We start from the raw sequence: 23,147 nt of genomic DNA, 5'->3' as shown, positions 1-23,147 counted from the left end.
TATACAGCCTAAAGCCTTCCTCGATAAATGGGCTATCTAACACCGGAATAATTATTCAAATCGGACAAGTAGTTCCTGAGATTAGCACGTTCAAACAAACAAACAAACTCTTTATATTTATAATATTATATTTTTAGTGTAGATTTAGGCACTGTCTTTCTTTAGCTATTTCGAAAATGATATTTAAACAAATGAAATAAGATTCAGGGAATATAATAAAAATATAGAACACATTACAAAAAATGATAATTCGCTATCAACACTCATAAAAACTGTAATGAAATAGCGCTCCAGAACGTATAATTAACAAAGAGAAAACATACCTACAATTACACCAGCTGATTAAAAAACAACACAAAGAGATAGAAAGGAACAAAAATGATTACGCTTTTTAATTACCAAGTACTCATATCACGCCATGGAGATTCCACAAAGGTTCAAAGGGTGTCACAAAGGATGTCATGTTGAAGCATTTTTTCAGTAACTTCAGTAATTGCGGGGTCGGAGATTTGTGGATACGGTGCGAATATTAAATTAAATTTTTATAATGATTTATTGTAGTTTTATTCGGCTAATATTGAATGTGGTGCCTACCTGTAAATTTAGATACATAAGTACTAACGCTTATTTTAAATTAATTTTGAATTGTTTGAGCAAAAAATTATATACCTATCTAGTTGGTAAGCCTTTTTTAAATAAATAAATATATGCGTGCGTTTTTAAGATATACTTAGCTCCTGATTCATATTTTAAGTGGCACAAAGTTTATCTTAAAATAAGCAACAGGAGAGTAGTTATATAAAAAAAAATAAAAAATAAAAAAAATTGTTTGATAAGTTCAATACTTAAGATTTTACTTCGTTTAATTTTCGATGGGAATAGATAGATAAATAATATAAGTAACTCTGTAGTTAGAAAACATATAACAGACATATATTATAATTTTATTCCATGATAATATGTGTTTAATTTTAATTTGTAATTAAATTTTCTATGTAACTTTAACTAAGTTTTCAACGTTACAAATTTAAACTAAAATATTTTCAAATTTTATAAACATTAATTTCAACAACACAGAAAGGGCTGACGAACTCTACTATTAATAAACATTGAAATCAATTTAAAGCTTTTGAAAGGACAGCCAACACAAATAGGTGTTTTCAACATAAATAAATATCAATTAGAAGTACACCTAAAGCGTTAATCTAAAAGACCCGAAAGTTCCAATCTGTTGAGATTAATTTTGATATCAAAGTTTAGTTCATTCATACATCTATACAAATCCAATTTAATTAATGCCCTTGGTGCTTATTTCACGTGTGCCTTCAAATCGAATTTCCAGTAATGTACTTGTTCTATAATAACTCGCCATCCGAGATTATTGGAGAGGCAATGGACCCACAAATAAGTGCCCTTTACAATGAAGTGGTGATTTGGAAACATACGGCCGTAGAAATGCGAGTCAGCCGTTGTATGCTAATACATACTGATAACGGATTATCGAATAGCAGTGATGACAAAATCTATGTTACCAAATAAGTCAGTATGGGTATGCATATGGCCAATAAATATTATATAGTAGGTATGTTCATAATTCTGACCTAATTGTTATGTGCAATAAATTAAAAAAAATCTAATATTGTATCTTTTACATTAACAAAACCTTTTTCTTTTTACTTGCACCATATTCTAATTTGTTTTTATACCTACTCAAAACTCATATCAATGTTGTTGTTTTAAAAAAAAGAAGTACGTAACGTGTCCGTTTCAATTAAATACATTTCAACCTTTATGTAATTGAAGTACGGAGAAAATCAAAAGAATAGGAATAACAATAATTCTGAAGGTCATCGCGATTCGTAAGAACTCTTCCGAATAAGTGCCAAAGTTCAGTTAAATTAGGTACTTAGCCCCAATTCCTTGCGAGTGCTGATTACTCGGGTCTTGAGTCGGCTTTCAAGTTTTAATTTTGCGCGATTCACATTTTGATTAACGTGCCCTTAGAAATTAATCACGAGTACCTACAAAGTGAAGTAAAGAGTTTAGGATTAAGTGAAGGTGCCTTTGCTATGAAAGGGTTCAGTTGTAGTTGAATCTGTTGTTATATTATTAATTTATTAGGGCCTAAATTTTGTTTGTTACGCTTAGGTACTTATACCTATTACGCTTATAGTAGGTACATAAGAAATCTCTATGACTATTTCATGCCTATAATTAAGGAAGCGGAATTACCATTTGACTTATTTATTAATGAGTTATTTACCTGCTTTTAGTGAGTAAAACTGCAGCTTAATATAAGTTTCATATTTTTATGACGTCACTCATTTAAAATGTGCTTTTTCGATTTGGCTCTTTCCGCAGGTCAACGAAAATTGGGTCATTACTGATTGTTTAATTGTTTATTCCTCATGGGTTGTATTTCAATAAACATCATGTATTTGGATTCTGTTGAAATTGAAATGGTTCAACGCTGAATAGTAATTTTCGGTAAATTAACACTTCGTAACGCGAATAATTATAGCACTTAATGAGAATTGATGAGGCGTGACTTTTTATTCGGACTTTATTAGTGTAATTTTATTGAAAAGCCTCTTCAAAAAGTCAAAAAATTACTTTTCTATCCTTCATACAGACCATCCTTATAAAACACATACTAATACCTTACAGTTACAGTACTCGTACTTTGCTATTCCATTTCTTAAGATTTGTGAAAATGTGCATATAAATAAATAAATAAAATAAATAAATATTATAGGACATTATTACACAAATCAACCTAGTCCCACAGTAAGCTCAATTAAGGCTTGCAGTGTTGTGTGTACTAGGCGACGATAAATATAATATTTAATAAATACATATATAGATAATAACACCCAGACCCAAGAACAAATAATTGAGTTCATAACACAAATATTTGCCCTGACCGGGGATCGAACCCGGGACCGTCAGCTCAGTAGGTAGTTACTTTACCACTGCGCCAACCGCGTCGTCATAATATATATACTTCCCTTTGTCACAGTATTACAATATTTCCTTGTAGTACAGTCTACTGCCTTTGTCTTATACGTTACAATATCGACCATCGTTGTAAATGTCCTTGAGTAGCCTGTACCTACCATGATGACGTACCCTGTAGTTTAACTTTCCTTAACTACAGAGCACATAGGTGTAACACTACGGATGTCTCCTTGTTAGAGGCCAACATTTCGTTGCCGCATGATTTGCCAACCCAGATTGTAATTAGCAATGAATTGGAACTAATACCCAATAATCAATGCTACAGTATTTTATAATATCAGAGTCTTACAATATATTAATCATCTTGATGGTAAAGAATTAATTAACTTATTATTAATTAAATTAATTAAATTAACAATAATTGTTGTTCTTAAAATAGTTTGCACCCATCCATTTAAAGTACTATATGCCACAGTACGAATTTAATTAAGAAGCTCCTGCTATAAGTAGAGTAAATATTAATAATAAAATGTCAAAGTTGGTATCTTACCGTAATAATAATATGGTTTCATGTTCAAGTTAGGATCTCTCCCGGGGAAAGAAAGCTAGATCAAATTTTCAGAACAGAATGAAGTTGTGGAAATGGTTACATTTAGCACTGCAGATAAAAATTAACTGGACCTTTTCGTATTAAGACAACGCTTTATTAAATACTTGGATGTAGGTTGAATATATTTTCGTTTATTCATATTGAACTAGGTCTACTTATTATGTAAATAATATGTAATGAAATAATAGCGCATCGCTTTTATGTATGGACTTTTGATTAGATACTCCACATAATATTTGAAATAAGTTGTTTGCATGATAATGAATATTTCGCTCAAATAAACGCTATTTAGAAAAATCATCATTCGTCTGTTTCTTTTGATGTAAATGATATGAGTTTGAAAAATATTATTAGTATTCGAACAAACTTATCCTTACATAATATAATATCTCGTTAATCTATTTAATCTCTAATATCTCGTTAAGTATCTATTTATAATTCAGAATTTTAATGGTCTTTATCAGTCTGATCATTAATAAAGTTTTTTCATGTAAATAAAGCAGTTCTAGTGATTAAGGAAAATACGATCGCACATAAAAAACTTTCCAATATTTTAATAATACGTAGAATACGCTGTTTTCTGAGATACCGGAATATTATCAGTTCGTGGAATAGCAAAATCGTGTTAAGAAATATTGAAATGTAAACAAACAATCATTATCAAGTTTTGAGAAGTAAATTATTACATATAAAAATTGATCAGTACACACCGTTCAACTAAGTAATTTTTTTTCATGGTTTAGTTGCTATATTTAAACCATTTCTGTGATCTGTGATTTAATCCTTTAAATGAAAGGGGCTTTGTGCCCTATAATGCTTTGAAAGAAAGTGGGAGAGTTCTTCTAAAACTTTCTCTGAATGGTAATTTTTTAGGTGTGTAATTTCTTACATTGGTATAAGAATCTAAGCAATAAAATATAAAGAGTGTGTATATTTCTCGTGTTTCAGACAATAATGATTTAAATATCAATGCAAATTAATTGCAAATAAAAAAATCCTGTCTTCGGACTTATATCATACACAACTATTTGTAGAGATGGGATAGTGATAACGATTAATAATGTACCTAACGATTACGTATTATTTTATAATCATTTCTCTTATGATATTTGAAATTAATCACAAAGCTAATTATGTACTATTAATCTCATACTATGAATACGAGAATTCATAACTTTGTTGTTCATCTGTACTTCACTTTGCTGCATTTATTACTGTAATTTAGCACTTCGTTGGGCTTGTGATAAAACTTGTTAATAATAACTAACCAGATTTTATCAGTCCCATGAAAGTAAAATGTATGGTCACTCTTACATTGCATCGTATAGAGCCTGCGTCGAGTATGAAGTGGTCTTTATATTTAAAAGATTTCCCGGGAACGTGTGCAATTTGCTAAGTCGATTTCATTCGGAAATCTTACTGGAACTCCTATATACAGTATAATACTTTTTCTTAAGATGTTTATTACAAGCTTATTACGATGGGTCAAAATTAAACTATATTGATTAAAAATAATATAGAATAATGACAAACGATTAAATCTTATAAAATAATGAAGAAGAAATAAAAATTATACCGGCCGAATTGATAACCTCCTCTTTTTTTTTGAAGTCGGTTAAATAAATTTTCAAGCGTCCCTGATGAGTTCAAAATAAAAAGAAATACAAAAACAGACTACCTTTATTTGACTATTACTGATACAGTGTCTGTGTGCTTTTAATTGGAGTGTTTTGTAGCTACTACAAACCATTTCAATATGTAGGACGTCCATTTATTCATAGTGTGTATTTATGTGATTAATTCTTGCTTAAAAATTCATTATCTATAATGAATGCCCAGCAATAGAAGCTAATTTGTTGAATTTTGAACAATAGGCACAATTGTATAATGCCCTGGCCAATGGAGCGAAATAATAGACTCCCGAGTCTAGTTGACAGTAAATTATTGCTATGCTTATTCTCGAATATTCGCTACATTTTCCAGTAATAAGATTAAAACTAAATTGTGTTTGCTCTAGATAAATTTAATACGTTATGTTACAAGCTTTTCGATTACGAAAAAGTCAAACATTTCAGAGAGGTTATGTAGGTTTGATTTTAAATAAAACCCTTATTTAACATTTTTAAATTTCTGTGTTTTTAATGTAAATATAGGTCTTTTAAAAGAAAGTAATTCAGAAATAAATATTATATCTTGAAGCTTTATTTTTTTAGGGCACTTGGGCAGAGATGATTACTGCTCTTAGCGTGAATTGCCCCTTCCACTTTACAAACACAAACACCAAATTGATAAATTTTAAATAGAAAGCTTACAAATGCAATCATTGTTTCCCAGAATACTTGTTCACAATTTTTGGATTGAGTTTTATTTATTTAAAATATCCAGATAGTAGAAAGTAGAAACAGTCTCTGCTTAGTACCGTAAAACTGTTGAGAGTCGTCTGTTCTTTATCATTAAATTCCGCAAATGGGACATACATTATAACATTTATTATGCATTTAACGTAAGTAAATTTTATTATAAGATACTATATGTCACTTATGGAACTTTCTAGATCCATTCAGGTATGACATGCTGAGCACCTATGACGTCACAGTCTATCTTTAGTCAAGTGGGAATACCTCGAGGGCAGCGAAATTAAACAATGTTGTAGAGACAAAGCGGCAGTAGAGTGGTTAGGCCTCAAACCCTTTGTTCGGTCACCCTACTGCTGATGTTTCTTTTACGTGTGTTACACATGGCACGCTCAAGCGAATTTTAGAACTTACTAGAACTTGCAAATTAAATTGTAACTTCATAAAAGTTTTTATTTATTAAACACACGCTTTAGTTGATAAAATTTGTGGAATTCGTGATAAGGCTTTATCAATTGAATACCTTATAAGGAGAAGACCTTAGGGAAAACATGATGGCAATTTAGCTTACGTAACATAAAAACATTTAACAAAAACTCACATAAACTGTATTATTGAAATCTAGTTCTAAGATCTAGATTTATCTAGAAAATCGTCAATTTGTGAATGTTATTTTTTTCATAATAGTAAAAAGAAGGTAATTTGATACAGCTTAAATTTTTATTAAGATAAGAAATGAGTAAAACCTACAGATTGAATAAAGGTATCATCAAATTATTACATTGAAGTTTCGACAAGCCTTATTTAATATAAACACAATATAACGAACAAGAAAAAATATTATTACAGCGAAAATGTCACAATCGTTTACCCAAAATATAATATACGTCCCATACATTAAAGTTTCAAATCGCTTGTTTCTATAATTTGCACTAAATCACATCAACACGAAACAGGAAGCCCCTTTAAACAAGCATATAAGATTTCTATTGTGTACAAAGATGATATTATGCCCCGCAGTCATATCCAACATTCTTCAATTTCAACAAACTATATTAGGGCGAAAAAGTACTGGGAAAATCCTGAAAACCTTTCTGAGAATTTTTTTCATAACATGTTGTTTATTCTACAATATAAGACACGTGTTGGGTGGTTGTGAATATTTATATAAGCTAGTACAATATTTTATTACAGATAATTTTGATTGTACCCTTTTATCTACCAATAAATACATTTTTATAATAGATAATAACAGTTCAAAGTTTAAAGTCATTATCAGACCTTTGGAATTATGACTAAAACATTAAAATTTTAGATCCACCCACAATAATGACTGCTTTATTTTACAAAATAATAAACTCTTAAACAACGGCAGTAGCCATCGTAATCCGATATTTTATAATAAATTCAAGTAAGTGCTTTGTAACCTAAAAAGAACGAAGCTAAGAATAAAACGCAACTCAAGCAAGTCAATCCAATTAGTCTCGTTTTAACTCGCTGTAAAAATCCTTTCCTCAAATCGATGAAGTCACAAATCTTTAAATTGACTCCTTCGTGGCTATTCACGTGAAAAATACGTCATACGTGTCTGGTTTTAGAACGAGGCATTAACCGAAGCCAAGACTTAGGGAGAATCTTAAATGGAAACAATGTAAAATGCAGACGTGCATGGTGGCAGGGAAAAGAACCGACTTATCCAAATAACCTCTTTGTAAGTTGCAGTCATTGTTACCAAGTATACTGTGCTAATGTGGTGCAATACGGTGGTATTATAGATAGCATGGACAATGTATCTTAGATAGGAAGGAAGAAAAAGATATTGCATAAGAGGTGGTTATTTGTTTCATATGTTAATTAACAGAGACAGATTATACTGGTGAGTAGTACTCGTAAAAAGAAGCAGCTACGACTTGTAAATAAAAGTCAAATCAAACTTACAAAACTTAAGGGCTTGGTCTAGTAGTGCAAACAAATGCATCCTGTCATCCTATATGTAAATAATACAAATGTACTAAGGGAAAGTTGCTCCACTTAATTTTTAAAAATTAAATCATTCGTATGCATAATTTAATATTCGTAATAAGTACCAAAAATGACAATTTGAAACAATTTTCGTGAAAATTACACCGGGTGATTTTTTTTTTATCAGTACACAAAATTTGCGAATACTTTCTATTGATATCTTCAACTTCATGTTTATATAACTGATCAAATTTTACAAAGAAATTTGGACGAAATATAAAAAAAATAAGCTTTCCATACAAAATGCATAACTCTATACATTTTTTTCGACCTAAGTTTCTTAGTGAAAGTTGTTCAGTTTAACTAATAAAACGGATATAAACAAATTTTGTATATAATAAAAAAATGTAATGTTTGTGTTAAAAAATTATAAAATAGAAAAATACGCAAATGAAAACAAAAGATATTTATTTCTGACTAGCTTCCGCCCGCGACTCCGTCCGCGCGGATGTCGGTCTTCGCGTCTTCTACAGATTTATTATATTAAATTCAAATTCAAATTTCTTTATTTGCAGAATGTAGATTTACAAAGATGTTAGGTAGATACATATTACATAGGCTCTTAAACATTCTGGCTCTTAATTGAGCATGCAAATATATTATAAATTACAATAAACAATTTTATATTACACAACACTAGATCCCATTAACATTATATATATATATTAAATTATAGCAGCTATTATAAATTTTTACAAACAAATATTTCGGTCGAATATTCGGTTCGGAAATTAGTTTTTTTTACATAATATTATTATAATAAATAAAGATACAAAAGTCAATACAATATTTAAGCCTAAGCCAAGTCCTCGTTCATCTTACATGTCAGAAATTCATTCACCGTATAAAAGCATTTTTGTTTCAGAAATGAAGTAATCCTCCATTTAAATTTATTAAGATTACAACTCCTTATATTTGGGGGAAAGTGATTATAGATTTTTATAGCCATTCCTTGACAATTGGCACAAAATAATTTTGATTTACACATGGGGAAGCGTAGTCGGGTGGGATCCCTAGTCTGAAACAGGCAGTCTTTTTCAAAAGTAACAAAATGATAAGTATGTTTTTTTACGAAAAGAGCTATCTCGAGAATATAAAGGCAAGCTACAGTCAGGATCTGTAACCTTCGAAACATCGGTCTGCAACTATCGAGGGGTCCTATTCCTGTTATAGCTCTGACACACTTTTTTTGAGCTAGAAAAGCTTGGTGTACGTCAGTAGAATTACCCCATATTAAAATACCATATCTCAATATAGAGCCAACATAGCCGTGGTAAGCAACAATAGCGGCCCTTTCTGAAACCACATTACGTAATTTTCTTAGAGCATACACGAATCTATGAAGTCGTGATGCAACTGTTTGAATTTGCGATTTCCAATTACAATTCTTGTCAATAATAACACCTAAGAACTTAGTTTCTGCAAGCTCGGTCATTGATGTTCCGCGAAAAGTTAAATGTAGTGGGGTTGTTTTATTTTTATAATTGTGAAATTGAATAAAGTTTGTTTTACCTATATTAATGTTTAAATCATTAGTTTCTAACCATTCTATTACATTTTTAATTGTGTTATTAATAACGGATTGGTAGTCAGTAAGTTTGTTATCGGCAATAATAATTGATACATCATCAGCAAACAGTACACATTTATGCGGTGTTATATTGGGCAAATCGTTTATATATAGGAGGAATAATAAAGGTCCAAGGACGCTTCCTTGCGGCACTCCACTTCTGTTATATTTAGGAGCGGATCTGTGCATTCTAACGTTTAGATCCGAGTGTGCGTGGGCTATTTCTACGTATTGTTGACGATTTTTTAAATAGCTTTCGAGCCAATCAAGTGCTGGTCCTCTTATTCCATACAGATTACGTATAATATATTATGTATAATATATAGATTTATATTGATAAACCTAATAAATCTTTTGCTAGCATTCTGATGCTTTATCGGTTGCACTGGATTTATCTCTTTTTTTTTTCAATCGCTTGAATGATATAGGATGTGTCCTTGATGGGCATCGAATGCTGAAGTCTCGAATCAATCAATTCTGACAGTAGGCAATTTATGTAAAATCTTGATAATGGTCCATCATTTTATTTTGCCAAAACGTTACATACTTTTTTATATATTCTATTTTTAACGAATGATTCACTCCAGTCCAAACAGCAAATAAGCAGACTTCTGCTTCTGCAACGTTTAGTTGTCCCTGAATTTGGAAAAAATAGTCATGATTCTTATCTATAAAAAAGTGTTATTTTTTGCATTGTATTTCAAATATTAAATTTTTTATTTTTAACTGCATCTACCGCATTCATGTCTTTTGCCGGAATTAGAAATTTAACTTCTACTAGTTCCATTTTCCCTTTTTGATATGGGAGTGTATAAAGTAAATTTCTTAGATATTTCTCGTTATACTTTTAAAAAGTTATTATTGTCATTTTGCTCATTAGGTAAAGTAATTTCGATATCAGTTTTAAGTTTTTTGATACCTGCAATAATAACGTCATAATCGCCTGCACATACTTATCGATTACACCCTGTATACAATCCACCATCCACATTCATAATGTTTTCCTGTCCTCCTCTCCTTTACGCTGTTCACCGATACATTTTAAATGAGTAAATCTGCTACCACTGAAGGATGTTTCATTGTGATCAGCAAATTTTCACCACTGTTGTCGATTATTTGTTTTTCATTTTTAATCAGCAATTGGGAATCATCAGTTTTGTTTTTTGCAGATTGGTGATGTACCCTAACAATACGTCGAAAAGGGAAAGCATCAACGAATAATTATCGTTTTCGTCCTCTTTTTTTATTCTTCGCGTCTCTGTTACTTGTGTTTGTTTAGTTCTCAACACCCACTGAATTTTCTATGTTATTGTGATCTTCCATTACATCTGAGTTTTGATGATGTGATGATAATCCATTCGTTTTAATATTGGTACTTAGAGTTGGTGGACTAAACTAGAAATGGCGGACTAAATTTGTCAGCGCGTCTGTAAGATCAGAATATAAAACCAACATCCTGTATTTAAGTTACAAAATTAATAATCAAACAACATGCCGCTACGTTGAAAATGACTAGAAGAAAAAATTAAAACACCTCGGCATATAATTTTGGAGTAAACAAATCATTTTCCTTGGGGATTTCCCCGGATGAACTTGGGAAGTTCAAGTTCTCAATACAAGTTTATATTATATTTCATATTTCTCAAACGAAAAATAAACATTTTTGGAACTTCAAAAAAAAATGTTGTGTGGTTTTATGAAACCACGGTAAAAGTGAAACTGTTCGAACGGTTCCGAACACTGCTTTGTGTAGCGCATGTCGCGTGTCGGTCGGCTGCCGAGTAGGTATACCTACCTACTCGGCAGCCGCGATACACGCGACATGCGTTACACAGACCAAAAAGTTTGAGACGATGTAATAAAAGTTTCACTTTAAAAATTATGAATAATAAGAAAATTTATGAGCTTACTTTAGTTTTAAAGAAATATACATCCCTTTACTGACACTCCGTAAAATAAAGAAATTGTTGCCAATCACCTTTGCAATCTATTTGGTTTCATTAACTTTATGTTCGAAGATAATTTTTTTTCTAGTAGTTACACGCGTATTTTTTTCGTTTATTTTCCATATCGAAATCAAATGTTTAAAAATACGAATATTTGCACAAAACTAAGATAAAAATAATCAATTAACAAAAATATTAAATTTAATGAAGTAGAGCAACTTTCACTTCGGTATGAAGGAAAATCGAGCGTAGAGCACACGTCAGAACGCTCCGGCCCAAGGAGCGCGACTAAAGAAATTCGCTAGGATTTTTCCTAATTATTTTAAATATTTTTTTAATATTTAAAGAATTATCAAAATTCCAAAAAAATTTTTTTTAAAGGATTAATACTCATTGGTCTTCAACCAACTCGAATAAATTAATGGAAAAAATAACTTTTAGCAGTATTTATCAATAGATTTTGTAAGGCAAAAAATGGGAAATTTAATGAATTTATAACGTTCTAATTAGGAAAATCATAAGTTTTTCGGCAATTGTATTCAGCAGTTTTTAATAACGACTATATAAGGATAATAATGCGCTGATCAGATTGTGTAAATTATAATCGGTTGCAACGTAGTGAGTGCACAAAGTTAGCTCGAAATGTCTTTGGGGGAAAGAGACTTATCTTTAAGGCCTGATTAAGGTAACATAAAGTAACTTTATAAATGTGAAAAAATTCACGCGCATTGCGTATATAACACTAATTGATAAACAAGAAAAAAAAATTCAGTTTATCATTTCATTAGCCGGGAAAAAATTGTCAAATAACTTGTTGAAAACGCAATTTTGCTAGACTGCAGCCTTAATATAACCCGATAAATAAAAACACTTAATGAAATTTGAACATTCCCACCAAATTATTTAAAAAGTATAATTAAAACCAAGGTTATGTTTCAATGTAGCCTCAAAGGTGCTCAACTCGTTTTAGACGTAAATAGTTTCCATTCTTTTAAATGTAACTCGATACATTGTTTACGATTGCAAAGTTGTTTTGCAATTGAATATAATATTTCCTTTGAAGTTTTCACAGAAAATATTCAAGACGAGTAGTACACTAGCGACCTCTAACTCTTGCTTTATGGTCTCTCTGTACAAACACATTATAATACAGAAGAAGTTATTGGCAGACGATATTGTGATGTGTGTATTTATACAATAGATTGAAAGATTGAAACAATATTTCTGTATAAATAAAATATTGAATGCTATATTTTGGACTACCAATGTTAGTGTACACTATTAAATTAAAAATTAAATAGTGTACACAAAAAATACGATGCACATTTTTATTGATAGTTTATGAATATTTCATCAATAAAGAATACATTTTATATTTAAATGATAAGCAGAATATCAGGTGTAAAAAGCTCAGATAAATAATCTTTTCATAATTGCGACGAGTGAATAAGGTTGACAAAGATAGAGATGCCTTAAATTATCCGCGCAATATCAATTTTTTCATCGTGTTTATTTTAGGTAAATGTGCTAGTCTTCTGTGATGCGCAACTTTTTTAGTAAAGCAATTTCGCATCGTTTTCGTAAAGTTTATGTTTATATTCATAATTCACAAAACTTCAGACGTTCGCGTGACATCTTAAACAAACCGTTATGAAAGGCAATAAAATTTGTAAACAGTGAACCTTAGATTTATTAAGTAGAATAGAGATAAAGTCTACGACTTCAGTCAAAACGTATTCAAACAGCGTTTTGATAGAACTTGTTACAACTGTAATTATCCAGAGACGCGTCGAGAGTCACGCCCAGGGGAATCAAAATTGTTTATAGAGTAAACATAATCTGGCTTCAATCGTAAGATTGGCTTTGGGTATCTTATTGGCTATTCTTCTTATGGTAAAGTTCCTACGAAATTTCCATGGTGTTTTCATCATTGCTTTATACAAATGTAGGTACTAAAGTTTATAACAAACACGTTCTTTATAATAAGCAGTATGTATTATTTGTTTGTTTGGATGTAAGGCACATGCTGATTGAACAAAGCCTGAAATTGTAATGTATGCGCTGGTATACAATCAAGATCTACAGAATACTTTGTTGTTTATTTATATTGATTTCTTTGTAAATATATCTTTGTATATAAGAATAATAATGCAAGTTGAAACACTTTAATGATTTGAATATTTGTTATATCACACATAATTTATGGATTGATTAATAAAATAGAGATTACTACTTAATATCCTAAGGCCCCTAAGTGGGGCATAGGGCTGATTATTAGACATTGAGAATGTCAAAATCTGGATTTTAATTTATGACATGAAATTGTTGCTATTTTGCAACTACATATATTTTGTTTTTACAAGAGTATGTCGTTCAATATTGCCATTTGCCGTTTACCTATTCTAAAAATACAATCCAAGCTTTATCAAGCTCTTATTTGCTTAATGCATTCATCTGACTAACCGTTAGCCGTCCTAAAACTATGTGCTAGTATTTCGGGTAACAACTTCACATTTCACCCTTGCGATTAAGTACTTGAACTGAGGCTAATCATTTCGTATAATGTACCATCATTAACGTGAAGGGCCCTCGTATACTCCGCTCTTTCGGGACCTTAGATGGTGAAAGTTGTAAACAAAGCAAGTGTTCCGAGAAGGTATTATGTCTTCGAAATGTGGAGTGGGGCGCTTCGAGTTACTAATGGAGATTTATTTACATATATGTATTAATTTAAATATATGATCTATTATAACTGTGTGTGCTGCCGCAAATCAAAACATTAAAAACGGAACATGTAGAAGAAATAAGAAACAAAATTTTTGCCGGATCAGCTAAATACAGATTATGTACTTTACTTTTACAGCCGTACAAATAAAAACTTGCTTATTCAAACCTTATGCAATGAATAGATATGATAAGAATAAATAAAGAATAGGGATGTCATAATTTCTTACAAATAAATTTGGAATAACTGTTAGAAATTAAAGATTTTTATCGGATTTTAAACGCGATTTATTCATTATATTATTTTCCCGACGTTTCACACACTTTGCAGCGAGCATGGTCACGGGGAGACAATCGCGTTTCAATCCGTTAAAAATCTTTAATTAATAAATGTATAACTAATACTCGCGTAAAATCAAACACTATAAAATACTATTTTACTTTTGTTGGTGTAATTTGAATAACGATCATTATGTATCCATTAATTAGTTATTATTATTAGGAGCGTAATACTATATTGTGTTTTCATGCATTTGAACAATAACAGTGAATGTTATTTGGATTTTATTGAACTACTAAAATATAGAACCTGATATTGCCCATACTAATTTAATGTGCGTTAAGTATTTGTCAGTTTACAAATAATATGCATAAAGCGATAATGTTCATTATACCATAATATTGTAATGCTTGTATTGAATTAAATTCTGTTAACAAATGATTAATAGGTAAATCGTGGTAATGATTTTGAAAATATATCTTTTCCAATACATAACATCTTAATAAAACGCTTGGACTATAAAAAGATGGCGCGTAACGGATAAATGTCACGCGTAAAGAAAAAATGTTACACTAAATTTTTTTCCAACCCCGATAAAGAAGTTTCACTACAAAAAATATTAGGTACATTATAATATTATACATATTTCAGCTTTAACGAGCTTTGCTGCGTCTGTAATAGTAAATAATTTGGAAAATCCAAAAGTGCACGCCTCATAATTTTTTTTTAATAAATATTTATTAATTATTATTTTTGTTTATTTAATAACAATTAAACCACATCGAATCAGACCCTGAAAAATGAAAGGGTTCTATTCCTGAGCATACTCAAGCGTAAGAGAAAAAAAAAGACTCGATTAGTAAAGTATTTCGGTCGCTATCGTGTTAACAAGAAAAAGGATCCGCACATACAGACACACGGACGTCCAAGACAGAACTTTTTTAAACTGTTTTTTAACTAGTTTAAATAACAAAAATGACATCAAAAATATCATGAACGTTAAAAATAGTGTTTTTTCTTAATATGTGTGTGTATGTATTATCTTACAAGTGCAATGTATGATACATAAAGACATTTTAAGTTTGAAAAATCAGATGTTTTGCGCGAAGTGACAGTAGTACCCACCTCAACGCTTCGCTTATGAGGCGTGCAATATTCGATGTAAAGATATAATATGCGTGCTCTTATCAAGAAATACTCGATTGTGCCCACCGTAGAATATATTTACACCCCAGATAGATACGTATCGGTCACGTAAGCCTAATTTGTCACCAGATATTGTGCGTATTGTTGTCTATCTGTACGTAAGTAATAATACGTGACACTGTATTGTGAGCGCATGGAAAATTGCTCGGAATTATAGAGTGCTTTGTTGGATTTTGGAATATCGAGAATAGCATTAATATGGCTCAAAATATATAAATAGATGCTGCACATGTCTCTATTAGTTTTTAAGCTATTGCATAGCTTCTATCGCGGGCCTTGAGCGCGGGGACCGAATCCAGAAATTCCGTAACGAAAAAACCTCACGCTGAAGGGCACGGAGGTGGGGCATGAAGGCATAGCATGCAATAGCTTTACCGCGGCAGTCCCCGAGTGCCACACATCTTTTTTTATTTATCGCGAAATATTTATTCGATTTGAAATTCAATGTGCATTTGTAGAGCCATCTAGATTATGTGTTTCATTAGCTAGACATTATTCTTAAACAAGACTGCACAAATTCTTCTCGAACCTCGACAAATATCACTAACCGGAGAGCAAATAAATTGTCAAATACGTCTCAAAGCTGAATTTAAACTCATGTATCCCAATCCTCAAAGTCCATACATTCACAACTACGTTAGTTACAATTAGCCAACGCTTGAGTTCGGCTCCCACAGATAAGTAACACTCAGATATAGCACAAAGCGATCACGCGTCGCTACAAGGCTACTGATAACAAAAACGTTGTGACAAGGATTACAATCCACATCAAAGCCGGCTTTCGTGTAACTGATCCACTCATTTCCACTGAGTGTAAAATTCGTGCAAAGTATTTTAAAGTACATTTTATAATTAAATGTTAGCGCTCCCTTTCTCACCTCCGCTGGCGAGTGCTTTAATACGTTTTTTTGCTGTTCACGAAGCCGGGGCAAATTCAAATAAACTTAACGCTGTATATGTTGACAAAAAAGGTACATTTTTACTTTATTAAACAATTTACAAAGTGATAGATCGCTGGACGCGATAATGTATGGAATCTGTTGAAAAAGTTTCATCAAGTAAATTTAATGTATTTTTAAAATATATTTAAAATTGCAGTTATCCTTGTTTTCAGGATGTATATACAAGTTTTTGTACAAATGGATGTTTCTTAATAAAGTTCGTAAGAACGATTAAATGGTGTTAGGTGAATTGGGTAGTAAATTTATTATAATCAGATATCGAGATGTCGACCTCAAGAGCTAAAGCTAGTTTATAAAAAAAATACAATATGAAATAGCACTAAAAGAAGATTATTGGTTTAGTTGTTGGACACATTGATAATTTCCTTGAACTGAAATCACTTTGCTTTATTATTAAGGTTTTTCCCCAATATAATAAAAGCGTACATCGAAGGAAAAGCGAAATAAAATCAGTATATCATATTCTTATTATTATAATATGGACGTGTTTTTTTACATTTGTTTGATCGGTATAATATTCGACTATTTTTCTATCACTTGCGTAACATGACAATAGACAAATAAACTTTTGTCTAAATAATTATGCATCCACAAGGCAATCACCCTGATTCCGCGAAGTTCCGCTAAGTGATGTGTGTAGCTTTCAGTTTATACAATCATTTTCAAAAATTCATTATTTTATGACATGTGTTAGCATAATCTAATCTGTACCAAATTATGTTTATGTTAATCTGCCGGGATTAAGGTCTTGCCGTTCCGATATATTATCACCATATCATGTACAAACACAATGAAATCATCGAGAGCAAAAAAACAAGGAATGAACTAAAGTTGTGAACTGATTCAACTTTTACTTTGAACACGCTATGTGATCCGAACAAAATTAATATATATCCCGTTCATAAATCTAGAATTATAAATCCGTGTTATCTTCCCCATACATATGACCCGTCGGAAATTAAATTAGATAAACGTAATTATACACGCCGGGCGCATACATTGTGCCTGTTTACGGGGTCAAAAATACCCGGTGTCGCTAATGTGGGTTAAGGATGTGATTTAGCTTTGTATTAATGTTCTTGTGAGCAGTTACGATTTTATGACGTATGTTTATTTGAGTATTTTGTTATGAAGAATTTTAATTAATAAATAAAGTGGAAGTAGAGTTAGCTCGGCTCTACATGAGATCTGCCCCCCTAGACAAGTGGCTTTCTATTAGCGTAAAGTTCAATAGAATAGATTATGAATGTATGAGATTGACGTTTGATTACGACGACGATGACGATTGCTTACGTCAATCTCATACATTCATATTCTATTCTATTGAACTTTACGCTAATAGAAAGCTACTTGTCTAGGGGGGCAGATAACTAGAGTTCAAAAGGATTTGGAACTAGGAAGTTGCGCCTCATGTTTATTTGGAATTATATTAATAAACACGACCACCTTCATTATTAACTATTTTTCTATACCGCTATGTCTTTTTATATGTTTACTTACTTTATAATACCTACTATATAATATTATAATCAAGTTGATTCTGTTTTGGTATATAAAAATTTCAAAGTTGTGGTCTCGCTCCCTTATAAGTAAATTTATATTAGAAAGAAAGAAACAAAGTAGTGCTTGGTTTAAACATTGATTAAAAAAGTTTAAAAGTAAATTAATATTTAATAACAAGATCACAGGAGTTCTAACCAAGGAAGCGTCTAACCAAATTCCGTATTGCAATTTGTATTTTTTTATAAACAATACTTAAAAGACTGTCTCGTATTATCTTACTTATCTGCAAAAATGGTTTTTGAAGTATGCTAAATTTTAATCATAGCAAGAAGTTTAATAAGGTTAGACTCACTCTTTGCTGTTTTTCTTATCATGAGTTTTATTATTGTGACACGACCAAAACTATTTTACTATATTTCTTCCTTAGTTGAAGGTGAGTAATTTATTATTTGAATGGACTTTACTTGGATATTTTAATATTATTTACTGTTTACTAATATTTCTATATTGAAAATATCTACAATATCAAATATAATTTATTCATGTAAAAGCACTCGTAAAATACCAAATTCGAGAAACTATTTACACTTTTTGGAAAAAATAATTGGGTTGTTATGTAACTGAATACTTTATTATAATATCGTATCTTTCATTTTCAAGATATTCTTCGGTGAATCCAGCTTCGATAATAATTTCACTTTATATTGAAAATAAATATTATATTTGTTAGTACCTACATAATTAGTTTTTATATTTGAATTTGATAGTCTATACTTATACCTTGTTTTTTCAGTCATGTAATTTATTGTTTGTTGTTGTTATTGAGTAGGTTAAAATAAGATATTTTTATGGAGCAAGTGAAAGTTAAATAACGACGCACAAACTACGCTCTTTTATTCAAAGTTTGAACAATAAGGTAAAATCAAATGATTTTACCTTATTGTTCAAACTTTGATAACGTTTGTCCATCATACACGAAATTCTTAAATGTCCAAAAATTCATATTAAAGCTAAAAATGCTCTAAAGCTATCTCCTAGCCCCCGAAAATGTAATCGTTATTTATAATCTCAGCCTAAATTAATTTAGGAGGAAATAAATCTTGGTGTAATAAATAAATTTTCATTATGGCGTGACAAATTTTCATCTACCGACCGAGATGCGCATGTGTTGGCCACAGTGTAGTGGAGTAATCCAGTATGTTAGCAGCGGCCGTGCGGTGCGCATGTCTCTCGCTGCGGCTCTTCTGAAGTTTTGTGCTCGTGCTTACGATGTGCAGTTTTGTGTGATTTTGTTTTATGGATTGTGGCAGGTGAGTTTGTATTTAAATTTAGAAAAATGATGTTTATTTTTCAGGAAAATTATTTGTTACTTTTTTTGGAATAAAATTCGGACGACTTGAATTATTAATTTATTGATGTTATGTTTTAGGAATTTAATAATCTGTTGGATGTTATAATTTTTTATTGCGTCTATATTTTTGGAAACTGGTGTGGAAGATTCTTAAATTAAATTAAACAATTTTCTGAAAGTCATTGTTTTTTTATCATAATTTTAATTCCATTAAAAATGTTTTTTTTTTATATATTGTATTATGTATTTTAGTAGGTAATAAATGCTCAAATATGCCCCAACAGATAGAACTTGTCGTCTATAAAATAATAAACATAAAGGTATGATGAAATTATTTACAGACATATTATTAGGTTATAATGTTAAGTCTCGACCATTCTATAAGTTAATAGAGCTAAAATAATCACGAGAAAAGGTATAAATGCGATCAAATAGATATCGGGAACCCATGAAGTTTTAATAGGCTATAGAGGTGTGAAAAAGCTAAAACTTGGTGAATCGTAGCTGGTAATTATGAAGATTTGTGGCTGTATCCAAAAAGGTTTTATTTCTCCGTAATGCGGTGAAAGAGAGCATTCTTAAGTAGAATTTGTATGACTTAATTAGGTCATAGATACCACCCTTAAACTGTAGTCACATAAATTTAAGGATTTAGGACAATATACCGTTAATGGTAAGGTACGGAAAGCAGCTGGGACTTAGAAAGTCAGATGTTTAAGAATTCAGAGTACCTCAAATTTTTGTTCTGATTTTAAGTAAGGCTGAGCAAAGTATAGAGCCATGCTTGCACCGAAAAGAAGATAAATTAATTGAGTTATCGAATATCTACTTACAAAAGTATTAAAGATGGGAAATGTAATTATTGATGAGGCTATCATAAACGTTTCCTTTTCTTTCCTACAACCGTAGAAAAATACCTGATACACTTTCAGCTTATTGGATCTTATCAATGCCATATTTTATACTTTATACAGGACCTTATTAGCTAGCTAATTGAAAAATTAACTCCTTGGTCATGATTTTACGCTATTTCTTTTTAATAGAGAATATATTGTACTTTACAATTGTTTAGTATAGAGTAGACGTAAATACTCATTCTTTTACTTCAATCACGATATTTTTTATTTTGGATCTTCTATTAAACGGAAAATTCCTCGGTTGTTCATTCCTGATTCCACGGCAAATGGTTTTCCACTTTTTGATTAAATTCGCAATTATCATAATAAATTCCTTGTCTAAAACGTGCTTGAGGCATGTTCGCTGCGACATTACTAGGTTAGCGAAATTAGATTAGAGTCCCACAGACACCGCAAGTTTGTCGTACCCGGCGCAGATTTAAATGGCCTTTCTTTGGAGTCCTTGTACCTAATATCACTAACGAATTTCGGCCCTTTTCTTTTCGTTCTAGTTTAGTTTTTACGCCGCTGAAGATAACATGTTACGGTCATGAGCATGTAAACGAGCCCAAGTTTTTGTTCAGTAAATACGGTAATTGGGTCGAAGTTGAAGGCTGTACAAAAACATTTCTGTTGCGAAAGCTAAGTTCCCGGGAGTTTTTGTAAGTGTTGCCAAGAAGTTGTTGGATTTTTGCGTTTATTCAATATTCTCTATTAGGATGGCAGACTTTTATCGACTTATTTACATTTTTGTCTGATTTTCAAATTTGAATTATTCATTAGTACGTACCAGTTAGGTTTTCAAATACTTACATTTATTAGTCACAGTTCAATCGTTAAGAAATTTATAAATAAGAAATACATTTATCTTCAATTGCTAATGCCAATGTACTATAAACGTTATGTTCAACTAAATACATCAGAAAATTTTCACGTTTATTGATTGAGAACATATTTTTCATTTAAAAACGCTCGCTACGGCATCGCCCTAGTAGGCACTTTTTGTAAGTTTTTCAAATTGATAATCCTAATCCAAGCGGAATATCCAACAAAAAAAAAAAACATAGAAATCTGTTAAGCTATTCTTAGGTTAGAAGGATTACAATGTTTTATATAATTATAAATTTTAAAGCATTTACAATTAAGCATTTAAATATAACTAAATTCAGTATTGACTCAAAGTCAACTGTTAAAATGTTCGTTCTTAGTACTTCGTTTGTTTTATTTTTCAAGTGAATCGACATAATATTAGTCTTAAAGTTAGCTTTAAAAATAATAATTTTCTTTTTATATTATAAATATCACTTCTCTATTCAACGTATTCAAATATTTTATAGTAAACGAGCCATAAAAAGCTCTTAGTTAGCTACTTCGTTCCTTTACGTCAATCTTTTCGATACAACCATTTATCTCAAGAAGAGTACTTTCAAAATTTCTCGGAAGATATTAATTTTTAATTGAAAACATCAGTTTTGTATCTCGCTGAATTTCACTATCCAAGCCCCTTGGGAGATAGATTTTATAATATCTCCCTCATTAGTTTGAAAGTAACCTTGTTCGATTTTTATAGTTTTTCTTTTGACTTAAATATACGTGTTTACTGTTATACCTCATTTTATTTTAATTTTTATTATAGGTGTTTATCGTTGCCACTTTTTATTATTTTTAGTAAACATTGAGAAAACCAGTTGTACGACAAAAAACATTAGATATTATAAGGCAATCAAATTAAAATGTATTGCATTCAATACACAGAATTTAATATTAAAAATATTAGTTGGATCTTCTCTTAATCCCTAATTCCAGCAAACGTATACAAAGATATTTATAAAGATTTTCCTAGAAGTTCATAAGCAACTATTTCATAATAACATTAATGCTGAAACAATATTATTTTCCTTATCCTTTATTTTTAAATTATTTTATGAGAATGTACAGTTATTACTTACCTGGATTTATCAGTATTGCTGGATGTATTGTTTTGAAACTTAATATCATGCATCATATTACGCGACATTTTTTAAAATCTAAAGGTACGATCATTTATTAAGTTTTACTGGTACTCAATGTATTTACACATTACGTTCAACCCGAAATTTTAAAACTACATTAAACGGACTAAGTCAAATAAAACGTTTCCAGAAACTCGAAGAAGATTTAGATATTTTTCAAGTAGTAAATTTGGCGGAATAGACGTTCTAGCCGTCTCACAATGAACGTTTATCAGAGATTACGCGTTTCACGATCGTTGCAGTGGAAAATGGAGCAACCTTTTTGAGAATGGAGATAGAAACAGTATCCGAATGGGATTAATTATATAATTCTGCGCAGTATCCCTGTATAATGTTCTGCTGTTTTCTGTTTATGGGACCTTTGTTGGACGCTTTTATATGCTTGATACGTGAAAATTGTTTTTAATTTAGTGCTGTATGTTTTTGCTTGTACTTGTATATATTATAAACGACATCTAAACATGTTAATATAAGTTATAACGCATTTTCGATAAGCTTAATAAAATTTATTTACTCTGATATTTAACGAACGCACTATTTTATTGTTAAAGTTTGTCATACTCTCGGTTAAAGTGTAATTAATGGTTATTATACATTTATTTTCAATAAGAAACCTATAATAACATACTAGGGACAGTTCGCATCTTAAAATACATTCAAAGGCAGTAAATTCAATCGTCACAAAGACAGTGAAAACCTGTTCATACGGCTTACCTTATCGGATGCAATAATCCAATAAAGCCTGACAGGAGT

The 23,147-nt window shown here is 30.8% G+C and overlaps 1 protein-coding gene across 1 annotated transcript in view; it reads left to right on the top strand.

Annotated features, from left to right (window-relative positions):
• The first annotated feature begins 19,361 nt into the window (after nt 1-19,361).
• The window catches only part of LOC149486954 (uncharacterized), a 46,069-nt gene continuing 42,283 nt past the window's right edge, over nt 19,362-23,147 (top strand). Inside the window, exon 1 of the mRNA XM_089697093.1 lies at nt 19,362-19,445. The gene's annotated coding sequence lies outside the window, so the exon portion shown is untranslated. The remainder of the gene's footprint in view (nt 19,446-23,147) is intronic.

Source organism: Colias philodice, chromosome 7 (genome assembly GCF_061535455.1).
Source record: "Colias philodice isolate Cphi_HAF_F1 chromosome 7, ilColPhil1 Martin Lab GWU primary, whole genome shotgun sequence".
Classification (NCBI taxonomy): domain Eukaryota; kingdom Metazoa; phylum Arthropoda; class Insecta; order Lepidoptera; family Pieridae; genus Colias; species Colias philodice.
Note: the sequence above shows the minus strand (reverse complement) of the source record. Positions and strands in the feature narration are given on the sequence as shown.